Raw genomic sequence first — 25378 nt, forward strand, 5'->3', positions numbered from 1 at the left:
CATAGTGTCTCCACAGTAGGGTTCCAACCTACGTATATTGTGTTTCAGTATTATCAATCACCTCGAGGAAGTCTGCTGATACACAGTCGACACAGATTTAGGAATCATCGTTCGTGTGAAACACCATTACTGTAGCTCTTTACTCACACGAAGTGTTGAGTGCTACCCAAAGGGATTTCAAATTGATTCCGTATTTCCAACTTTACGGAAGGCTTTGACATCGTACCTCACAAGCAGCTTGTAATCACACCGCCTGCTTTTGGAATATCGTCTCAGTTATGGGACTGAATTCGTGATTACCTGTCAGAGAGGTCACAGTTCTTAGTAACTGACGGAAAGTCATCGAGCAAAACACAAGTGATTTCTGGTGTTCCCCAAGGTAGTGTTATAGTCCCTCTGCTGTTCCTTATCAATACAAACGATTTAGGAGACAATCTGAACAGCCGTCTTAGGTTGTTTGCAGATGGTGACGTCGTCTGTCGTCTAATAAAGTCATCAGAAGATCAGAACCAATTCCAAAACGATTTAGATAAGATATTAGCGTGATGCGAAGAATGGTTAATGTCTTCACAAATTCATCCCCAGTATGTACACTAGCTACGCCGTTAATCAGTTCCATAGGAAAAGTGAAACTTTTTGCTGGTCTGAAAGCTAACAGGTGCCGTTTGATGCTTTAAAGCTGATTTTAAGTAACACACCTGTTCTAGCCATCTCAGATTTTGGGAGTATAATGCTGGGGTCACAGCAGTTTTGTTTCAGGAGCAAGAGGGATAGCAGCGGCTTATTGGTTAAACCTCTTGGTCTTCATCTGTTCTCGAAATGAAACTAACTGTAGACTCTCGCTGCGTTATTTGGCTTAATGAAGTTTCGATTGTATCTCGAACATAAATGTTTCATATTGAAGACCGATAACCAAGCCCACAGCTGGGTTTTGACAAGACCCCAAAAACCGGGAGGATAGCCCTTTGGGCATCCTACATGTCTGCATTTAAGTTTCCAATGAGGCATGTAAAAGACTCTGATAATCAAGTGGCGGATGCCTCAAAGTCGTATTTTAGAGTCTGAGCAAACGGTCACCGGCCGCTGTGGCCGAGCTGTTCTAGGCGCTTCAGTCCGGAGCCGCGCTGCTGCTGCGGTCGCAGGTACGAATCCTGCCTCGGGCATTGCTGTGTGTGATGTCCTTAGGTTAGTTAGCTTTTAAGTAGTTCTAAGTCTAGGCGACTGATGACCACAGATGTTAAGTCCCATAGTGCTTAGATCCATTTGCATTTTAGCAAAGTGTCGCTGAGGTACAAGGAACCGGAGAACAGGTTTTATCGAATGCTGCAATTTAACAGAGAGCCTTTCTCCATTCGAAAATTTACAGGAAGAGCAGGATGGGGATGAGATCTTATGGGGTATTAAGAGGCAGTTTAGGGAAGGAGACTCAATAAGTGAGTCATACAATGAAAATCCAGGCCAGAGTTGCAATTTTTGATTTTTTTATTCATTCGATGACTAGCTTTGGGCCGCAACCCATTTTCAAATCATTGTAACATAGTCAAAAATGGTATTTCCGAAGATGTGAAAACCATGTCGAAAATGTGCAACGAACATTTACACAGCAGCGCAGCAGTATGCTGGAAGTTCGTCAATAAGTGGATTCCAAATCATTAAAAGATTCTTGTGCTATTGTACCCGCCATGACGGGAGACCAAAGAATTGTTTACCCATGCAGCTTGCAATGTCCATTAGACATTGTGTGGGGGAACACTGAGGGACCTACAAAACTATTCCAAGAATTAAGGAGCATCCGACATTGCCCACGTTGGATTTTGACATGATAAGGTAACAATGTCCGGAAAGTACAGAGCCGAAGTGGAATCCGAATAACCGTAGAGATATTTTTAGTTCTAAGTGAAAACAGAAGCACATGAAAAATTTGTTCGTCGGCTATATGGGGCCACTTTCTTGGATCTTTAGCCGTTTTCTCTGCTTGTCCCCTAGCAGGTGAATGACCACTAGTATCTCCATTAAACATCTGGGAGGTCTATTTTCTTGCTTTGGTCCACTGAAGGTGCTGGTGAGTGATAACGGCTCATCTTGCATCTAGGGAGTTTCGCAGCTTTATTTTGGCAATGGGATATCTCATGTCACCATCGTTCCCTGTTACCTGCAGTCCTCATTTATTCAGATGATCAACCGTAATTCAAAATCTGCCGTAATAATATTTCATGACAAATTGCAAACTGCTTGGGAGAGACCTCAGTGCTGGCTCAACTTTTCCCTGAATGCGGCGGTCGCATAAAACCATGCCAGCAAGGTTGATGTTCACATATCTGCTTAATTCACCATTAGGAAATTAGTGGAATACGATTATTAGCTGCTGGAGAAAACTAAGGGGAGGTGCCCTGCCTCAGTGAAAGTTGGGGTTTTAGGTAGAGTCAAAAATCTTCATCCCAAAATTAAGGATGCCGAAAAAATTACTGAGAATCTATTGCGGCATTCTGTCGGTCCCTATGAAGTTGTAGAGGTCCTTGGACTAGTCACGTTTTGGGTACTAAGTACAACAATAAGCAAGTTAGCAAGGAATCATTTAAGCCAGATGAAAGACGTAAAGAGCTCAGACCCAGAAGGCCTCCCCACCCCACCACCAGCCCTCGGATTAGGGCTGGAAGGTTGAACCGTGCGCCTACTCTTTATCTATACCTGATGAGAAAGGTCAAAGGCAGTGTTGCTGCACTGCGTCGCAATGGTCTTCGGCGCGGGCAGGTAGGAGGCATACAACAGAGGAAAGTGAGGATTTTACGCCGCTTGGCGGAAGGAGAAAGAGAAGAGGTCGTGCGCTAAAGCTTTTGTTTCGTGCGTGACCTGACGTGGAAGAGTGCAGAGGAAACATACGTTGCAATGTACAGGTTGTACCCGCTGTTTACAAGAATACGGTGTACCATGATGGAGAGTTTTGTCGATCAGTGTCGTCTGTCAGCGTGTTTGCCGCTTGCATTGAAGATTTCTGCCAGATAAGGTTTAAACTTGGCTCAGGGTGACTGAAGCATGGTTACTGCTGATTTACTGCAATCTTATCTGCACAACACGATTGTATTTCACTTGATGAGGCTTCATTCGATAATCTGATCCAGTGCATCTAGTTCTGTGTGTGACCTGTTTTGGCGATATTAGAAGTATTTCTGTAGAACATTGTTGGTGGTTCCAACCAGGTGCAATCCATTTTATTTAACGTGTCTTTGGCGTCTAGACTATCAACGTCACTGTCTACGAGAGGAAAGTTAATTTCGCAGCTCTTCAGCGAACCGCTGTTCTGAGATAAGAAAGATGCACGTTTTTCTTCGATTAATACACATAGTCAAATGTTTTCACTTTTGGTAATCGTTCCCTGCAAAGTGGATATACAAAATACTCCATATGGTACACCAAACGATCTTGAACATGGCTGCTAACGGCAACTGTCAGTAATAATCGATTAGTGAAGGAAACAGCCAATCAGCCACCGTAAGTTTGTTTATTTAAACTTTACCTATGCTTCGATGTTACTATGCGTATCTTCTTCAGAATTACATGTTACTGGTTACATTGATTAAAACATGTTACATAGATCACGAGCTAACCAGCTCAAGTCACTTCCAGTATTTCAAATTAAATGTCCTGTAACACTAAATTGTCCATTGTTGAACAACAATCTTTTCCCAGCCACCATAAATATTTTTTACGTCAATTTGATTGATCTGATGGGACCCGAATCTACACTGAAGAGTGAAAGAATCTGGTACACCTGCCTAATATCGTGTACAGCCCCCACGAACACGCAGAAGCGTTGTGACACAACGTGACATGGACTCGACTAATGTCTGAAGTACTGCTGGAAGGAACTGACACCATGAATCCTACAGGACTGTCCATCAACCCGTAAGAGTACAAGGAGGTGGAGACCTCTTCTGAAGTGCACGTTGCAATGCATCCCAGATATGCTCAGTATTGTTCATGTCTTTGGAGTTTGATGACCAGCGGAAGTGTTTAAACTCAGAAGAGTGTTCCTGGAGCCACTCTGTAGCAATGCTGGATTTGTGGGGTGTCGCATTGTCCTGCTGGAATCGTCACAGTCTTTCGGAATGCACAACAGACATGAATGGATGCAGGTGATCAGAAAGGATGCTTACGTACGTGTCACCGGTCAGAGTAGTATGTAGACGTATCAGGATCTCATATCACTCCAGCTGCACACGCCCCATGCCAATATAGAGCCTCCACCAGCTTGAACAGTTCCCTGCTGACGTGCGGGATCCACTGATTCTCCATACCCATACACGTCCATCCGCTCGATACGATTTGCGAGACTCCTCCGACCAGGCAACATGTTTACAGTTATGAACAGTCCAATGTGGGTGTTGACGGGCCCAGATGAGGCATAATGCTTTGTGTCGTGCAGTCATGAAGGGCACACGAGTGGGCCTGCGGCTCTGGAAGCCTATATCGATGATGTTTCGTTGAATGGTTCGCACGCTGACACTTGTTGATGACCCAGCATTGAAATCTGCAATTTGCGGATGGGTTGCACTTCTGTTACGTTGAACGATTCTCTTCAGTCTTCGTTGGTCCCGTTCTTGCAGGATCTTTTTCCGGCCGCAGTGATGTCGGAGATTTTATGTTTTACCGGATTCCTGATATTCACGGTACACTCGTGAAATGATCGTACGGGAAAATCCCCATTTCATCGCTACCTCGCAGATGTTGTGTCCCATCGCTCGTGCGCCGTCTATAACACCACGTTCAAACTCATTTAAATCTTGATAACCTGTCTCTGTATTTTAAGACGCATGCCTATACCAGTTTCTTTGGAGCTTCAGTGTATTTGCATCCTGTGTCAATCTCTTCGTTTTACAAGGAAATGCTCTAATCCGGCATGTTGAAAAATGCCCTGAAATTTTTTATGTGAGAAGAATACACTGAAGGAAAGACGGTGTCAGAATTTTAGCTGCTAAGTACTTTAGAAAATGTTGAGAATTGCCATATCCATAGCTCGCCCGGCGGCTGGAGAAATGTACTCCCGCTACTGGAGTTGTAGCGGCCAGCGCCTGCGCGATATGACAGGCGCATATCCTTGGCTAATGGCGAACGGTAAGCAGATAACACGACACGGAGAGACTTATTTGTAAAGCAAATTTGTTTCCCTTGGCATATCCTTGGCTAATGGCGAACGGTAAGCAGATAACACGACACGGAGAGACTTATTTGTAAAGCAAATTTGTTTCCCTTGATGGTTGCTCTGAATCAATTGGCCACAGTCAATGTTCATTCAAATTTGCGCATCATTTAATATCTATAATAATTACCAGCTGTGTTTGTGGTATCGTAGGTGTTAACAATGGAGATAAACTGAATTAATATTGATCTCATGTAATTACATTTTCCTGGAGACGTATTGATTCTCAGCTTTATCTTACTTTGAGTGTCTTCTTCAGAAGTACATAACGTTACTTGGTTACATCAATTACAAAATGTTACATTAATCATGAGCTAACCTGTCCAACTCGCAGGCAGTAATTAAATTAAATATGCATTAACACGACGAGGGTAAAATACATATGACTGTTGAACTAACATTATTGAATCAATATTAATTGTGATAATGCTTAATGTCAAGCAGTGTGCCAACTTTTGCTTCGTAAAATCTAACTGAAAACAGTGTAAATGGAAGAAAAATTACACGAAGTAATAAGTATACGGCAAAATAAAATACGTAGAAGTGGTAGAGAAAAACAGCAATTTTCTAAAGATTTACTACAGAACTTCTCGTGAGAGGCAGTGTACCATTACTGATGGAGAATTACGACACCAGATCCTCCGAATCGCAAGTGAAATGAATATTGCTGATTTCAAGCCTTATTCGAACTAGTTACGCAGACTCAAGAAATCTTACAGTATGGCAGGTCCCAAAACTATTAATTTTAGTTAAAATAAACGTGTAGAGGAAATGGCATTAATTCGTAGCTGAGGGGAAGATGAAGTGTGCGTATCTCCACGTTTCCAGGTTTCGTGAAAGAACTGTGAGCAAACCGCACTTTATCATCTCGAGCCGAAAAAGTCTGTCGTGCAACTGGTTAATCCTCTGACACATTCGTGTACAACAATGCCAGTGATAAGTAAGAGTGGATTACTGTTTATGCGGTTCTGGCGCTGCAGTCCGAAACCGCGGGACTGCTACGGTCGCAGGTTCGAATCCTGCCTCGGGCATGGGTGTGTGTGATGTCCTTAGGTTAGTTAGGTTTAAGTAGTTCTAAGTTCTAGGGGACTTATGACCTAAGATGTTGAGTCTCATAGTGCTCAGAGCCATTTGAACCATTTGAACTGTTTATGCAGCTTCATATCCGTCTTCAGAGCCCCAACGCAAGCTAGGACCAAAGATAAGACTGTTTAGTGGCAAAAATATTTTCGTCTGAACATTGTTTTTGACGAAATTGTTGGACAATATAACTTAGGATAGGTTCGTGTCATTTGAGGTTTAGTAGGGAACAATATTCTTAAATTTCAGTTATTTGTTCATAAGCAGTTTACATCGGCACATTTTACAAATTTCGTATACTTGCTATGCAACACAATAAGCGGAGCAACGACCAGAACCATTTCTTACTCCGCCACAATTCTGTCTAAATAAGATTAGCAAGTATTTGAGGTGCCTGGATGCATTGATTTTCTTTCGTCGGGTGTGCCTGGTGTAAGGAAACTGTTTGTGAGGACTACGGGTGATAAAGAAGGAAGGTGTGCCTGGTGTAAGGAAACTGTTTTCATCATTCAAATGGCACTTCGTTTTTTTGTGACGACTCCGGTTAATAAAGAAGGAATTGTTTCGCTATTGGCAAACTGTGCATTATTCAAAAATTATCATACGAATTGCGCTACAGGAAATATTATAAAACTATGTGTCTTTAAGAAATCTTTCAAATTTCCCGTTGATGGACGTCTGCAACGTAACATCAAACTGCCACGATTTATCTTCGTCTGTTAGATACCTTCGCGAGAATTACATCTCCAACAGTTTAGCTGGCAGTATGAACAGCCTCTTACTCAAAAAATGACACGTAGCATTTTTTGTATGGTTTAGATGCATCAAAGTCGCGTGTGTCACCTTGGATATTTGAGCTGCGCTCTAGTTGCGGCCAATCGTGCGGGAAGGACTGTACAAACCGCTGTCAAAAGCAGTTCCTCATGCAGCAAAAACGAGTAGCTTTTACTATTTTTAAAAATACTTGCAGTGCGTATTAGCAGCTAAAATTTTGACCGGGCATTTCGTTCGTTGTATTCTTTCGGCATAAAAAGATCAGGGTTCGTTTCGAGGTGTCGGATTAGACAATTCCCTTGTTAGTATAGCGCTTACTCAGGATCCTCGGCTATTTAGTGTATAAATTATAATTTGTCTTCCCTACAATTTTTTCCTTCTACGGCTCCATCTTGTGGCAAGAAAGTTATTGTTAACGTCTTAAAAATGTCCTTTTATCCTATACCTTCTTCTAGTTAGGGTTTTTCACACCTGTTTTGTCGCAGTTTCCGCGGAGAACTTCATTTCTCATCGGTTCACTTAATTTTCAGCATACTTTTGCAACATCACATCTCAAGCACTTTGACATGCCTCTGGTCCGTTTCTTTACATGTAGGTGTGAGAACAAGTAGAAGTCAGGGAGTGTTAAATCAGCTCGGCTGCTCCACCATGTGTATTTCAAATCCCTCTCTTCCCATCGTAACAAATTAGCTTTATTATGCAGGCGCACTGTCCAGAAGAAAGACAGTTCTAATCTTCTGCAGACTAGATCTCATCTGAATAAGTTTTTCATACAGTTAAAACAGAAAACTTGGGTGCTGCACCGTTCTGTTTTCGTTCCTCTATCGGTGTTCTAATGTACTGCGGCGCGGCCATTTCAGTATGTACCAGGACTGCAGATTGCAAAACAAAAAATGTATTTTTTCGAGATAACAATAAATACTTCATTACAGTTCCTCGCATTTTCTCCAAATTTCTGCGCGTGACTACATTTTGGGTTGCCCTTTATGTTATTTTAAACAAAAATGCCGACACGTTTTGGTTCGCCTTCCCATTTCTTAACTACTGAAAATGAAGAAGCAGATTCTTTATGAACCCTCACCGTTTTTGGATGAATTCCCATTGGTTGTAAATGTCTGACACACAGTACTTTATGCCAGTAGATATTCCTGTTCATTAATTCCAATTACACACACACACATACACACACACACACACACACACACACACACACACACACAGAAAAGCGCCGTAGACAAAACTTCTTCACATATTAATTTGATACCTACATTATTGGGTAACATGCGCCAGTACAAGGTTAAAATGTCCCCGATGAACACCTTCTCTATATTTTTCGTCTTGCTCTTACTTACGCAACCGGTTTCTCATTTTTAGTCTGCGACCCTCCCACCGCCACAAGAACCTGTGGTTGTCATTGAGACTCGAACTTGATACGTCCGCAGCTGAGATCTCGAATCCGGAGGCGTTGTATTGGCAAGTGAACACGAATGCAAAGGGGGGAAAAAACAAGTATCAAATACAAGGCCTTTGAGATTACATCTCAAGTCAGATGAAACGTGAATGACGGCCCGCTAACTCAGTATTCGGCCACCACACTGCCTTTAAATCGCACTTTCTCTGGCCAAACGGCTAAAAATGACTGCTTTAGCTAACGGGAGAAAATATTTTGTTGGAGCATAACTTCTTTGCGTTATGTTTTGTATGCTAGTATTCCGGTTGCTATGGCTTTATTTATCGACTGTAATTTTTTGTTTGTAATTACTGTTGCTGTTTGAATTTACGTACTATCATGTGCCATTTTAAGACAGTGAATAGAGCTGTGGACGCAAGAAAATGGAGTGGCAAGTGGAGAAATAGGAACATTTCCGACGTATTCTTCTGTTTGAATTCAGCAGATGGTTGACAGCAGCGGAGGCAGCAAGAAAAGTTTCTGTCGTGAATGGGGTAATGCCATTGGGCAGAGCACAGCAAGAAAATGGTTTTCCAGTTTCAAGGAGGATCGTTTTGATATTGGTGACTCCACATTCAAGATGATCTTGGGGGTTTAATGAAGAACGTTTAAATGCATTAATCCACAGCAATCCACGCCAGTGTATTCGAGAACTGTCAGATGTTATGAACTGCGATCATTCCACCACCTTTGCACGCAATGGGGAAGGTTCAGAAATCTGGTTTATTGATACCGCATGCTCTAAGCCCAAATCACAAAAATAAGAGGTTCAAAATGGTTCAAATGGCTCTGAGCACTATGGGACTTAACATCTTAGGTCATCAGTCCCCTAGAACTTAGAACTACTTAAACCTAACTAACCTAAGAACATCACACACATCCATTCCCGAGGCAGGATTCGAACCTGCGACTGTAGCAGTCCCGCAGTTCCGGACTGCAGCGCCTAGAACCGCTACGACCATCACGGCCGGCAAAAATAAGAGGGTGGGCATAATTTTGGAAGATCTATTGATGCATGATCAGGATCCAGAACCTGAATATTTCGTTTAAAAGTTTTCAGAAATGCATTTTATATCTTTCACTTACTTCGTCATTAAAGTTTACTAAGTCTAATTGTCTTGAGAAACATTAGTAGTAAAAGTCGTTATAGTACTATTGAAGTAGACTTCATTACTTTTAAAAAATATAACAAAAACTTGAGGTAATATACAAAGAGCTTAGGTACATAACATAGTTATGTGAGAAAGATTATTCACTGCTTTCTTCGGAATCCTTCACACTTGGAACATATAACAGTTCTTTTGCTGTGTTTACCACATGTGTATCTCTTAAAATTGTTGCAGTTTATTGTTGTTTTGTTCTCTTTGTTGTACTTTTCTCCTTTTGAACGGCTTTCACTAACACAAAATGACATCTATCTTTACCTCCACGAGCTTCCTTTGTACCTTAGTTCTGCTTGATTTTCTGTCCGAGAATACCCTCCATACTTGAAACTACAGGCTTTGGCAGTCCTGCAATATTTGTAGCCCTTTCTTCAATGTATGGTTTCGTGGCAGTAGCCCCAGTTATTGAAGAAAAAGTCGTCGCTCATTAGGTTTTTTCTTATCCCAATCCGGGAAGTTTAACAAAAATAGTGTATAACTATTTACCAAATGGCTCTGAGCACTATGGCACTGAACTTCTGAGGTCATCAGTCCCGTAGAACTCAGAATTACTTAAACCTAACCAACCTAAGGACATCACACACCCATGCCCGAGGCAGGTTTCGAACCTATGACCGTAGCGGTCGCGCGGTTCCAGACTGTGGAGCCTAGAACCGCTCGGCCACTCCGGCCGGCTAACTATTTACCTCTGCTATGTCCACAAGAGTATAGAAAACAAACAGCGGCCACCTTCTTGCAGCCCTCTTAGTTGAATGTTTCCTCACTATTTGACCTATCGTGTCAACGTCACCTTTAGTCTCATTATAATATCAATTTATAACTCTTTTCCTCTGAGTGTCATAATGTTGAGATGATAAAACAGCAGATTTCTTTTGGGTTTTTCACGGGGATATCAAAAACAATTGTGATTGGTATATTTCCAGTACTAGTACCACTGAAACCAAATTTACTAGATTATAATTCTCGTCTTGAGATATCTTTCAGTTCTTGAGGCATATGTTTCCTATTAGCTTGTAATGTTCCCACGAGAGTTAGCTTGTGATTCCTCCATAGATCTTCGGCCTTCCCAACTGAAGTGTAACATCTGTCTATGGTGACATTCAGCCCTGGATTATGTATAGGAACCACCAAGCGTTTGACCACAGCTGCAGCGGAATTTGATTGTTGTGTACCATCATTTCTTTTCCCAGCATAAGGCTCCATACTGATAACATATCTGGTTTTAGCGTCTGTGAGTATGCGTATAATTATACCGTATTTACCAGGTTTTTCCTTCATGAAGAGTGGCCGAGCGTTTCTAGGCGCTACAGTCTGGAACCGCGCGATCGCTACGGTCGCAGGTTCGAATCCTGCCACGGGCATGGATGTGTGTGATGTTCTTAGGTTAGTTAGGTTTAAGTAGTTCTAAGTTCTAGGGGACTGATGACCTAAGATGTTAAGTCCCATAGTGCTCAGAGCCATTTGAACCATTTGAACCTTCATGAAGACTTGGAAGGGACGCCTGCCACGGAACAATGACAACATTTCATCAAAAACAGTGCGCATCCCAACAGAATAATATTTTAGCAGTAATTCATTCATCTTATCAAAAACTTCTGGTATTGCAGCAAACTTATGAAGTTTCCTGCGATCGCTTCGCAACCCTCTGTCACCAAATTTTACTATCTTAGTAAGCTGCTGGAATCTGGTTCGGCTCATGGTAGCAGCGTAAATAAATTTCCTGAAGTATAGGACCAAAAATCTGTGAAAGATGACTCACTATCGTTTTCCTTCCCCATAATAATAAGTAGCCCTATATATGCCATGAAATCAAGTCTGTCTGTCTTGGATATTTTCTGCCTCAATGCCTCTTCATTCGTATGCTTTATTATGATGTTGACAATTTTTGGAAACAAAAACTTTTCAAATGATTCTCTTATTGTTTTTACTTTGCCTTCGTCTCTTATGCCTTCTCTTTATGTCACTATGTTTTGTGCTGCTCCTCTTCTAATGTGTGGAGGTTTGGAGCTATAAATTTTTCCAGTGCTTGTAATATTCTTGTCACTAACCTCAGAGGCTGCGTCGTCATCAGTTTCAGGCGCCCAGAGGTCATCTTCAGTGTCTGTATGTACTCTGTCATTGTCCACATCCTCGCGCACAACGCATTCCTCTTCACGTTCACTCTCTACATCGTCAGTTTCATCAAATTCTATTTGAGAATCTGTAGATTCTTCTAAAATATGTGACAGTTCTCTGTCAGTAAGTGACTGTCGATACATTATCAATCACAGTTGTGTCTAACACTGGACTAAGTGCCACTGAACGGGAAGCAAAAAAGAACCAAAGGGAAATGAACCATTGTTGAGTCCACTGTTGCTCCCAACTCAGATAAATATAATGTCCATGTGTTCTAAGTTCTAAGGTCACGTAATGCTATTATTTATGGAGTAAGACGACAGTTGTGGAAAGTCGCATCTACCACCAAGGGGGGGGGGGGGGGGAAAGACTTTATGACCACCTCCCATAAAATTAAATTTTCAGATTAAGCTTAAACGAAAAATGTAAAACAATCATAGCATTTGGAAGAAGACTTCATTAAAGACAATAAACATTTTTTACAAAATTTTGAAAAGTAAAGTACCTGAGTAGATTCAATATTTTCAGAAGGTAGGGATAAAGTACTCCCCCCCCCCCCCCCCCCGAGTGTTAAAGACAAGGTGTACAGCAATAACCTCAAAACCATTGAAACCATCGCTGAGCTGAAAACAGCCATTCTGGAGGTCATCGACACCATCGATGTTCCAACACTTCAGCGGGCCATGCAGAATTTCGGTGTTGATCTGCGACACATCATCACGAATGATGGCAGGCATATCGAACGTGTCATAACATAAATCCGAGTAACTGTACTGACGTTTACATGTTGAATAAAATGTGTGCATGACATAGTTTGTAACTAATTTACGTTTTCTTCATATATTTCAATAATTGTCGCCCTGTAGCTACAGTATGCCATTTCTTCCTTTTCACTAGTTAGCAAAAGCCGAACTATGCTCTCCTATTCGTTGCGAGAGCTAACTTCGATGTTAGAACCACGTTCCAGTTCAATCCAGTGTTGCATGCTTCAAGCAACCAGTTATCTGGCCGCGCTAAAGTACGCTGGTATCGCACATAGCTTGTCTGTGCTAATGACGGTTCGTATGAGGTCTGACGAAATGCAAGTTACGTGACACGACGGTGTGTCGACCAGTAGAACAGTAAAACGTAAATGTCGTATCACACCAAGAAAATTAGAGTTCTGCCTTCCAAAAACGAGATGAATTCTGAAGTTGCTTTTTTTTTTGTCCAGATTTCTGAATGGGAATTCAGTCGTGATGAAAAGAAAACCACCGATATTTCGGACTTTTTTCTATTTCTTCTTTCGCATTCCAGCGAAACTATTAATCGAAAGGAAAATTTGGTAATTTGTGGTAAGTTCCTATGGGACCAAACTGCTGAATTCATTGGTTCCCAGGCTTACTCACTACTTAATCTAACTTAAACTAACTTACACTAAGGACAAAACACACACACACACACACACACACACACACACACACACACACACACACACACACACACACACGCGCGCGCGCGCGCGCGCGCGCGCGCGCGCGCCCGAGGGAGTACCCGAAACTCCTGTAGAAAGTTACGACAGAAAAAAAGTAATTTTTCACGTTTTTCGAAAAACAGTCGTTTTGTCGTTATAAAAAAAAATGGTTCAAATGGCTCTGAGCACTATGGGACTTAACATCTATGGTCAGCAGTTCCCTAGAACTTAGAACTACTTAAACCTAACTAACCTAAGGACATCACACAACACCCAGCCATCACGAGGCAGAGAAAATCCCTGACCCCGCCGGGAATCGAACCCGGGAACCCGGGCGTGGGAAGCGAGAGCGCTACCGCACGACCACGAGATGCGGGCGTTATAAAACATGCAGCATCTGAGAACTGGCAAATTTGACGCAATATTCTATTCCTTTCTCCTTCACTGTGATGACGTCCACCTCATCCACAACGCTTCATCCAGACATTGCACTGACCTCCATTAACAAACGTAACTAATTAAATGAATGCGTGGTGTCTGTTCTTTCGGACACGTCCGACTGATTGGCCTCGATGGGCAATGAATCCACCACACACCGTGCTGTTGCCCAATTACTTTCGACCTACTGCGGGAATTTCAAACCGCGAGCATGGAAGACATGGCGGGGACTGCGGATAGGTGGCATTGGTGGGAGTGTAGGCCGGCTGAGAGGTGCGCCAAGGTAGTCTGAGCAACTGCGATGGACACTGTGTCCGAGTGGCGCAGTGGTTAACGCGACTGCCTAGTAAGCAGGAGATCCTGGATTTGAATCCTGGTCAGACATACAGTTTCACTCGTCGCCGCTAATTCTGCACGAAGTCCCGATACTGCTGACATCAGTAGTTCCTTCCCTTCCATTTCCTTTCCACCCCTCCGCCTTCACTTTACATAAAAAGAACGAAACAACGGTCAGCTGACTATTGGTGCCTGCAAGGAGCATCAACAATACGCGTCCCGGCAAAGGTATGCCGCGCGGTATTAGCCGAGCGATTTAAGGCGCTGCAGTCATGGACTGTGCAGCTGGTTCTGGCGGAGCTTCGAGTCCTACTCGGGCATGGCTGTGTGTGTTCGTCCTTATGATAATTTAGGTTAAGTAGTGTGTAAGCTTAGGGACTGATGATCTTGGTAGTTAAGTCCCGTAAGATTTCACACACATTTGAACATTTTGCAAAAGTACGTGTTTGCGACACTAATGGAGCAACAAATTGTAGAGAATGAGTATCTGATACGTAAACGAAAAACAGTGAACACTGGAAGAAATCACTGAACTGAAAGTAAAAAAAAAAAAAAAAAAATATTTGTCGTTAACTACGTGATTAACGTAAATAATTGAATAATGGTGATATTTACTTACTAGTTAGGTTTTATGTTAGTTTCTTTGATTTATTGGAAACATAATTCGATGCTCCACATGTTTTCTCCTATAAAATTTTGCGTCAAACTGGCTAGTTCTCAGGTGTCGCACATTTTATTGCAGCAAACGACTGTCTTTCGAAAACTGAAAATAACAGTTTCCTCACGAAGCTTTTGTAACTAACCTCAGTCGATGCAGAATTTATTGCTCTTCAGTCTTAGTAACCTTGGAATTTCCGATTTAGCGTTTAGTTTCGCAGGAATTTTAAAAAATTTTCCTAAATTTTGGTGGTTTTCTTTCAATCATGGCTGAAGTTCCGATCAGAAATCGAGGCAAACTCAGATTACTCATATCAGAAGCCTACCTGAGTGATTAAAACAGTTTCTAGGATTCCAGTATCTTTTGAAACGCAACTCCATTTTTCGAGGTAATTTTACTAACTTATATGGCATTGTTGACTGTAATAGACCCTCACCCCACCACCCCCTCCCCCACCCCCCGCCATCCCCAAGGGTCGGTTCAGCTGCCTGTAAGGTGTTTTTCCTTCGCACACATTGGCCCCTTTCTTTTTCGAAAACGAGATATGTGAGAGTTGTGTTATATGCGTATTCTGTGGTGGGTAAAATAAATGTAATGGGTGCGTATGCAGGGTGTCCCAGAAATGTTGCAACAAACTTCGAGAGGTTGTAGAGTGTATCTTGAGGAACAAATCGAGGGTAGGAACTCATGACTGGAAACGTCGTCCAGCGACGCTACAGGGTGTCGAAATTACAGGCGCCGGCGCTCCACTGGGCAACCTCTTCGGTAATAAACGTGGCTTTGTACACTGACGGACAATAGGGGATACGTCTCGCAATGTTGTTTGGTATTCAGTGATCGCAACTAATTGCAACGGTCACCAATGGAGAAGATGGAGCGAGCTGCTGTGTACAAAGGCCTTATCTTCTGTGAATGAGATACTCTGTTGCTTCTGTGGATGACGTTCTCGGCCTTGGGATTCCACCTGCAGTTTATTTTCTCCTGAAACACTCTAAAATCTACATTCATAGGAGATGAGGCCTATCTATGCAGCAGCTAGCTCCGTCTTCTCCACTGGCGATCACGGCAATCTGTCACGATCATTGCAAAACAACATTGCGAGACGTCCCGCCTACGGTTCGTCATCGTACAAGCTCACGTTTGCTGCCGTAGGGGAGACCTACAGGCATGTGTCGCCGCCAATAACTTCGACGATAATTCCACAGTTAATAATTGTCCTATAAAGCAACAATGACCTAGTCGTCAATTTTGGTCTGTTTTGCATTTTTTATTTGCTCAGTAGTATACTCTTTCGACAATTGTTGGCCGGCCGCTGTGGCCAAGCGTTTCCTAGGCGCTTCAGTCTGGAACCGCCCGACCGCAACGGTTTAAGTAGTTCTAAATTCTAGGGGACTGATGACCTCAGATGTTAAGTCCCATAATGCTTAGAGCCATTTGAACCATTTTTCGACAATTGTTGCGAATGATTTCTAGTATCTAATAAAGCCACAGAGCGAAGTAACAAAGTTTTATGTGACCGCACTCGTGTTAGGGCAGGAGCAGGGTTCAAATTCAACGTCTCGGAACACTAGTTTATATTCTACAGCTACATCTACAATCTGCAAACCAATGTGAAGTGCATAGCGGAGGGTACATTCCATTGTACTAGTTAGGGTTTCTTCCCGTTCATTCACGTATCGAGCACGGAAAGAATGATGGTTTAAATTCCTCTTAGTGTGATGCAATTAATCTTGTTCCTCACGATCCCCATGTGATCGATAAGTAGGAGGCTGCAGTGAATCATCCCCCATAGCACTTCTTGATGCTTTGCAGGTAGGCTTTCTCGACATAATTTACGTTTATCTTCAAGAGTCTGTCAGTTCTGTTTCTTCAGCATCTCTGCGAACACTCCCACGAGGGTCAAACAAACCTATGTCCGTAATATGAGAAAAAGTAGCACTGTAGCTGTATCTTGAGAATATCTTCATTCTATCAGACGACTAGTTTCGGCGGCACATTACCACCGTCCCCAGGCCCACCACTGCCAAAAAAGTACTTGATTTCCTTGGCGCACAAGGAAAACAAATACTCTTTTGGCAGTTGTAAGATCTGAGGATGGCGGTAATGTGACGCTGAAACTATTCGTGTGACAGAATTAAGACATTCTCAAGATACAGCTGTGGTGGTACTTTTTCTCATATAAGTCATTAGCTGATGTCCCTCCTCCATGCAAAAAGATGGACATCCATAAATTAAACCTACGACCGTTTGAGCTACCCTTCTCTGGATATGTTCAGTATCCCCCATTAGTCACAACTGGTGCATGTCCCAACACACTTGAGCAATATGGGTCGCACGAGCGATTCGTAAGCAATTCCCTTTGTAGACTGACTGCATTTTCCCAGTATTCTACCAATAAACCGAAGTCTACCACCTCCTTCACCCATGACTGTGCCTATGTGATCATTGCTTTTCATATATGTACAAACTCTTACACCCAGGTATTTGTATGAGTTGGCCAATTCCGACTGTGACTCACTGATTATATAGGATACAACGATTTTTCGTTTTGTGGAGTGAACAGTTTTAGTTTTGGATTTCTTGAGGGTATTTTCGTTCTGTGGTTGCAAATACAAAAAATATGAGACTTCAATAATTCACTGTCGCCTTGAAAGAATTACAATGATTTTTTCTTAAACGTTTTGAAAACACTGCCAACCTAATCTTCTTCCGAACTGTTTTCGAGGCCGTTCGCAGTTTGAACTGAAAGGCTCCTGTGCATCTCTCGATGGAACTGAATGACCTGCAATGTTATTCCCTTTTTAAAGCCAAAGCTTTTACATTAAAACTGTTCAGGACATCTACATTGTTCCTGTAGGTAGAGTTCCTACGTCTCTATAATTAGGTTGCAAAAGTACTTCAATATTTTGATCAACTCAATTGTTTGAAAAAGCTTTTATGATTATGGAACTAAATAAATCACAAATTACATGGTAACCTGAGTGCGCAAATCTGTTGAACTGTCTGTCCACATAAAAATTAAGTCTTCACCATGCAAATAATAAATAACACTGAAAATACACTCATGCTCATAAATTAAGTATAATGATGATACGTGGTGAAACAACGCTGTGGTGAGCGGTTTTGCGTCTTTAAATCACCTCGGGGTTTGACCATGCGGTGAATTTGACCTGCGGTCGTCGCCCGGTGGCGCTGGCAGCAGTCTACATATGCAGAGGTGTATTGGTGAGTGTCAGAGTACGGTGCAGCGAGTAAGTGCGCAGACATTTTCAGACGTGCTAATGGTGACTGTGTGTTGGAAATGGCTCAAAGCACACATATTGATGACGTTATGAGGGGTAGAATACCAGGGCGACTGGAGGCTGGTCAAACACAGCAGGTTGTAGCAAAGGCCCACCGTGTGCCACAAAGTGTGATCTCAAGATTATGGTAACGATTCCAGCAGACAGGAAATGTGTCCAGACGCTACAGTACGGGACGTCCACAGTGTACAACACCACAAGAAGACCGATATCTCACCATCAGTGCTCGCAGACGGCCATGAAGTACTGCAGGTAGCTTTGTTCGGGACCTTACCGCAGCCACTGGAACAGTTGTCTCCAGACACACTCTACAGACGACTGAACAGACATGGTTTATTCGCCCGGAGACCTGCAAGGTGCATTCCACTGACCCCTGGTCACAGGAGAGCCCATAAAGCCTGTGTCAAGAACACAGTACATGGGCATTGGAACAGTGGTCCCAGGTTATGTTCATGGACGAGTCCAGATATAGTCTGAACAGTGATTCTCGCCGGGTTTTCATCTGATGTGAACCAGGAACCAGACACCAAGCCCTTAATGTCGTTGAAATGGACCTGTATGGAGGTCATGGTTTGAAGGTGTGGGGTGGGATTATCATTGGTGCACGTACACCCCTGCACGTCTTTGACAGAGAAACTGTAACAGGTCAGGTGTGTCGAGACATTTTGCACCAGTATGTCCGCGTTTTCAGGAGTGCAGTGGGTCCCACCTTCTTCCTGATGGATGATAACACACGGCGCCACCGAGCTGCCATCGTGGTGGAGTACCTTGAAACAGAAGATAACAGACGAATGGAGGGGCCTGCCCCTTCTCCAGACTTAAACCCCAACGAGCACGTCTGGGATGCTCTCGATTGACGTATCGCTGCACGTCTTCACATCCATAGAACACTTCAGGAGCTCCAACAGGCACTGGTGCAAGAATGGGAGGCTATACCCCAGAAGCTGCTCAACCACCTGGTCCAGAGTATGCCAACCCGTTTTGCGGCCTGTGTACGTGTGCGTGGTGATCATGTCCCATATTGATGTCGGGGTACATGCGCAGGAAACAGTGGTATTTTGTAGCACATGCGTTTCGGGACGGTTTTCTCAACTTATCACCAATACCGTGGACTTACAGATCTGTGTCGTGTGTGTTCCCTATGTTCCTTTGCTATTAGCGCCAGTTTTGTGTAGTGCCACGTTGTGTGGCACCACATTACGCCGGCCGCGGTGGCCGTGCGGTTCTAGGCGCTGCAGTCCGGAACCGCGGGACTGCTACGTTCGCAGGTTCGAATCCTGCCTCGGGCATGGATGTGTGTGATGTCCTTAGGTTAGTTAGGTTTAAGTAGTTCTAAGTTCTAGGGGACTGATGACCTAAGATGTTAAGTCCCATAGTGCTCAGAGCCATTTGAACCATTTTTTTTTTTTGTGGCACCACATTCTGCAGTTATTCTTAATTTATGAGCATGAGTATAATTAGCTTCGTTTGTGTTCTATATTGTTGACAAATAAAGTATAAAATTAAGTCTTATGCATTGTGACTGTATTGCAGTCTAGATATCGCTCAGACATCATGGTGTGGAGGTGGGGGGGGAAGTGTGCAGACAGGCTGAGCGCTGTGGCACACAAGCCAGGGTATGACTTGTGAACTGAATTCTTGGCCGCCCCTGCAACAGGTGATTTCGGTCTGCTTGCTAACTTTTTAGAATTTTTAATCATATGGTTTGGTGAAATTTAACTTTGAAATTCATTAACTGCATGTCACTTTGCTCTCTCATCCTCACTTTGCTCTCTCATCTTCATTTTTACTTCATTCAGCCATTGTGCCAAAGTTAAAAATTGGTACTTCAGAAACAACTTGAGCAAATACAGCTTTCACTGGGAAAAAAACACAAGGAAAGCTAAATGCGCCAGATAAGATATGAAATACGGTTTTATTCTTGTTAAGTTGAAATAGGGATAAGTTTTGGTAAAAGCTTTCCAGCTAGTGAAAATCCTGTATCTTAGTGTTGCTTTCAGTGATACCTTTCGGTAGGGGATAGGTATTGTATGAGAGGGCCGCTTCAGTTGCATACAGACATCGTATAAAACATTTCCCATCCCTAAATCAGTAACACGTGCCTTTCTAGTAATCACACATCTGTCTTGTGATCGGTATTGTAGCATCATAGAAAGGGCCAAAGAATCGTGATACAAAAAATAGGTTCACATGTTAAAAAAATATCTGTAACAAGATACTTCATTACAGTGAATAGTATAGTTTGAAGCAGTTATGACAGTACACCAGACGATAGGTTTCAGAAGAAGCTAAAGCAGAATGATCGAAAGTCAGGTGATAGAGATTTAATCATCATAATCCTTCAGCTTAATACGCGTATAATAACACAAATTGAATAAGTGCATTCATCTTGCTGGATACTTTAATAAATGACAAAAACTACACTACTGGCCATTTAAATTGCTACACCACGAAGATTATGTGCTACAGACGCGAAATTTAACCGACAGGAAGAAGATGCTGTGATACGCAAATGATTAACTTTTCAGAACATTCACACAAGGTTGGCGCCGGTGGCGACACCTACAACGTGTGGACATGAGGAAAGTTTCCAACCGATTCCTCATACACAAACAGCAGTTGACCGGCTTTGCCTGGTGAAAAGTTGTTGTGATGCCTCGTGTAAGGAGGAGAAATGCGTACCATCACGTTTCCGACTTTGATAAATTGCGGATTGTAGAGTGTCGCGATTGCGGTTTATCGTATCGCGACATTGCTGCTCGCGTTGGTCGAGATCCAATGCCTGTTAGCAGAATATGGAATTCCAACGGCCTCGTATCACTAGCAGTCGAGATGACAGGCATCTTATCCGCATGGCTGAAACGGATCGTGCAGCCACGTCTCGATGCCTGAGTCAACAGATGGGGACGTTTGCAAGACGACAACCATCTGCACGAACAGTTCGACGACGTTTGCAGCAGCATGGACTATCAGCTCGGAGACCATGGTTGCGGTTAGCCTTGACTCTGCGTCACAGACAGGAGCGCCTGCGATGGTGTACTCAACGACGAACCCGGGTGCACGAATGGCAATACGTCATTTTTTCGGATGAATCCAGGTTCTGTTTATAGCATCATGATGGTCGCATCCGTGTTTGGCGACATCGCAGTGAACGCACGTTGGAAGCGTGTATTCGTCATCGTCACACTGGCGTATCACCCGGCGTGATTGTATGGGGTGCCATAGGTCACACGTCTCGGTCACCTCTTGTTCGTATTGACGGCACTTTGAACAGTGGACGTTACATTTCAGATGTGTTACGACCCGTGGCTCTACCCTTCATTCGATCCCTGAGAAACCCTACATTTCAGCAGGATAATGCACGTCTTCATGTTGCAGGTCCTGTACGGGCCTTTCTGGAGACAGAAAATGTTCGACTGCTGCCCTGGCCAGCAGATTCTCCAGGTCTCTCACCAATTGAAAACGTCTGGTCAGTGGTGGCCAGGCAACTGGCTCGTCACAATACGCCAGTCACTACTCTTGATGAACTGTGGTATCGTGTTGAAGCTGCATGGGCAGCTGTACCTGTACACGCCATCCAAGCTCTGTTTGACTCAATGCCCTGGCGTATCAAGGTCGTTATTACAGCCAGAGGTGGTTGTTCTGGGTACTGATTCCTCAGGATCTATGCACCCAAATTGCGTGAAAATGTAATCACATGTCAGTTCTAGTATAATATATTTGTCAAACGAATACCCGTTTATGATCTGCATTTCTTCTTTAATGGCCAGTAGTGTAAATCGTGTTAATAGTTATGAGGGTTCATCTAAGCAGTGTGTATTGGTAACATCGGCTACAAGCGGTCAGGGGAAGCTAAGATGCTACAGTAACAGCGGCTGAGAAGCCAACTACTTAACGATGAGATGATTCTTCTCGATCGCAGCATATACAGGTTGCTTTTAAGCAAACTAACTTCAAATAACAGAGGCCAGAGTGCTAGTAAGTCTTATTTACGGTCAGCTGGGGAAAATAGATAAACTCGCAGTAATCGCTGCTAACCACAACCTCGAAAAGAGATCAAGTCTTCCCCATTAAAATCCTTCAGGGCATTCTACATCTACATCTACGTGATTACTCTGCTATTCACAATCAAGTGCCTGGCAGAGGGTTCAATGAACCACCTTCAAACTGTCTCTCTACCGTTCCACTCTCGAACGGCACGCGGGAAAAACGAGCACTTAAATGTTTCTGTGCGTGCCCTGATTTCTCTTATTTTGTCGTGATGATCATTTCTCCCTATGTAGGTGGGTGCCAACAAAATGTTTTCGCAATCGGAGGAGAAAACTGGTGATAGAAATTTCATGAGAAGATCCCGTCGCAACGAAAAACGCCTTTGTTTTAATGATTGCCACTCCGTTTCAAGTCTGTGGCACTATCGCCCCTATTTCGCGATAATACAAAACGAGCTGCCCTTCTTTGTACTTTTTCGATGTCATCGGTCAGTCCCACCTGATGCGTGCCCCACACCGCACAGCAATACTCCAGAATAGGGCGGACAAGCGTGGTGTAAGCAGTCTCTTTAGTAGACCTGTTGCACCTTCTAAGCGTTCTGCCAGTGAATCGCAGTCTTTGGTTTGCTCTACCCACAATATTATCTATGTGATCGTTGCAATTTAGGTTATTTGTAATTGTAATGCCTAAGTATTTAGCTGAATTTACAGCGTTCTGATCCGTCATGTTATAAAACCATAAAATAAATCAAAGTTTCGCTAGAGCTACAGCGGTCCTCTGAGTGCAAGGATTTTAACGACCTTTACACCGGACTTGGAAGCCTACATATTAATAAGCGCAAGTCTGCTGTCAGCTTGATCGCACCGCTCGACCCGCTAGCTTAAAACGGAGCAATAATATCCTAACGTCGGCACAATCAATAAATAATCTTATCACAATTACAGCAGTCCAGATTTTCTGTTTATCAGCAGTCGGTTTGCTCGTTGGAAACACGCTGTAGCTCGTACTCTCCTACCATTTTTTGTTTCCTCCAAACTGACGCTATGCATACAGCTGGTATCAGCTTCAAGCGTTCGGTGTTGATGACCTCTGCAAACTTTAGCACTGAAGATATTATTACATATTCTATCATTCTGAAACGAGTACTATACCCAAGATATTCCTGTTGAATTGTTCGATCCATAAGACAAGAGTAGTTGTGACCGGAAATTTACAATAGTATCTGAATTCGTGTTTGTTTATATCACGTTTAAAACTAACACGTTGTGACAGAAAGGAAATTCAAAAAATATTATAATGTTAATATAACAAGTTTTGTACAATGACATTTTACAATATCTCGTGGTTTTTCCGCAGTCTCCCTCATCAATGTAGGGAAACTCTGGGCCATTCCCCATGCCCATCTTTCGATACGCGCCACACAAACATTTGTAACATTTGAACATGAGAGTCCTCTAGACACAGGCAGATGGGGTACACAGATTTCGTCCCGGGGAGAGTGGTGGTGTCATCAATATCAATTTATACTATGAAAGTAAGTATACATTGTGCGTGCCGCAAAAACTCAGAAATGAGGCCCGGTACGATCAAGGGAGTTATATGGTGTGCTAGCCCGTTTTTACCTGAATGACGTGCTTTTGAAGACATAAGGGGTGGGAAGTTTCCCCTCTAGAAATTTCTAGAACATTCCGGTACATTCGAGGGTATTGTAGAGCATTCCACAACACTCCAGCGTGTTCCAGAGTGTTTGGAAACATCCCAGATCATTGTGGAACATTCCAGAACACTCTAGAATTTTGTGGAATGTTCTGGAACATTATGGACCATTCGAAGCCTTTTTGGTACATTCTGGAATTCACCACTTGTGTGGCTACCCTTTGGTGTTGATACATAAAGCAAGACCCATCGTGGGTTCGGACGTCAGTTTCTTATCAGTGAAGAAGGGAGGAACCAAAAACGTAGTGCAGTGAGTGAATGGCAACGCCCAAACGTAAAAGAGATCTTGCCTGGTCTGGAGCAAAACGGCGAAAACAAAAAGAACAGCGAAAAAACGAAACAGACGAAGACTGCGAAGCACATTTAAGTTCCCAACGAACGAGAATGAGCACTGTGAGAAGCACAGAAACCTAAGGACAACGAAATGAAAGACTGAAGAATCAAGAACCACGACACAATCTTATAATAAGACTTTGAACTCAAGCCACCCATAAAAATATCACCCTATGAGAAGCGTGGATGCGGACAAGTAATTGAACAACGATGATTGTCAGAAGCCGAACTTATAACTGGAAAGTACAAAGGACACACACTATTTACACCCAGAATACCACTGATCTCTACTGAGCTGCCATTCTAATTTAAAAGACTGCAATTTCCAGTCAAATTATCCTACACTTTTACAATTAACAAAGCAGAACGACAAACTGTAAAATATTGCCGCACAACCTGAAAGACTCTTGCATCTCTCACGGCCAACTATTCGTAACTTCCTCTCGAGTAGGAAATTCGAAAAACTTGTACATACATCCCAGGGTAACAAAATGAAAAATGTTGTTTATAAACAAGAATCCTAAATAGCTAGAATATGTTTCCAATAATTTTTTACCTCTTATACTTTAAAGTTTATCTTTTTATTCCAACTAATCTGATATCACATCCCTGAGCGAAGCCGGGTACCCCAACTAGTATAATTATATAACAATGCCGCTCCGAAAGAGAAACGGGTAAAGGCAAAAAATAAGAAGAAGAATATTCCACATTAATTGAAAGCGTACAAATGACTTACGTGACACGTAAATAACTACGAAGGATGTAACAGCGCGGAGGTGTCCAAGCGGCCGTCTGGCAGCAGCGGCGAAGGAGCCGGGAAGGTCTCTGGTCCGCTTGGCGGAAACTCCCGTGTCTTGCCGACATAACACGAACAGCGCCTGCGCTGGCGACCACCCTTTGGACAAATTGCCTCGGCTCCAACGAACTCGTTGTCACTGTCTGCTATCCCTACTGCCAAGGCCCTCGTAAATTACGGTAAGTTAATCGTCTAATGTTACTTGTGTAAGCGTACAAAGTACACTAGACACTGAGTCGTGGGTGTCCGCAATTTTTCAAATAATGGATAAGATTCTGAAATTCAATTTTTGGTGTTACTCATTTTGTGAGCTTCAAAATATGTCGTGCGCCAAAAACAAAATTCGAAAGCAGCATACAACAGCTGTTGCATCTCAGTCGTTGATACTTACCCACTTATTGTGTTGAACGTAGATTACGTTGATACCTAAACGATGAAAGGCAGAATGTTGCTGTGCGGGTCGTGGGACATTCAAAGCTGTTTGAGATCCATAGGTTTAGAATTAACAAGCGCAAGAGCATTTGTTCGCGGGATGCATACTTTGCATTGCTTTGTTAATTGTATGTAATGGGTGTCA

At 42.9% G+C, this 25378-nt stretch overlaps 1 protein-coding gene across 1 annotated transcript in view; it reads right to left on the reverse strand.

Moving 5' to 3' along the window:
• Positions 1-24821, reverse strand: part of LOC124621972 (glutathione S-transferase D7-like) — a 104895-nt gene extending 80074 nt beyond the window's left edge. Inside the window, exon 1 of the mRNA XM_047147506.1 lies at positions 24742-24821. The gene's annotated coding sequence lies outside the window, so the exon portion shown is untranslated. The remainder of the gene's footprint in view (positions 1-24741) is intronic.
• Positions 24822-25378: the final 557 nt, after the last annotated feature.

The sequence above is a fragment of the Schistocerca americana genome, chromosome 7 (genome assembly GCF_021461395.2).
Source record: "Schistocerca americana isolate TAMUIC-IGC-003095 chromosome 7, iqSchAmer2.1, whole genome shotgun sequence".
NCBI classification, from domain to species: Eukaryota; Metazoa; Arthropoda; class Insecta; order Orthoptera; family Acrididae; genus Schistocerca; species Schistocerca americana.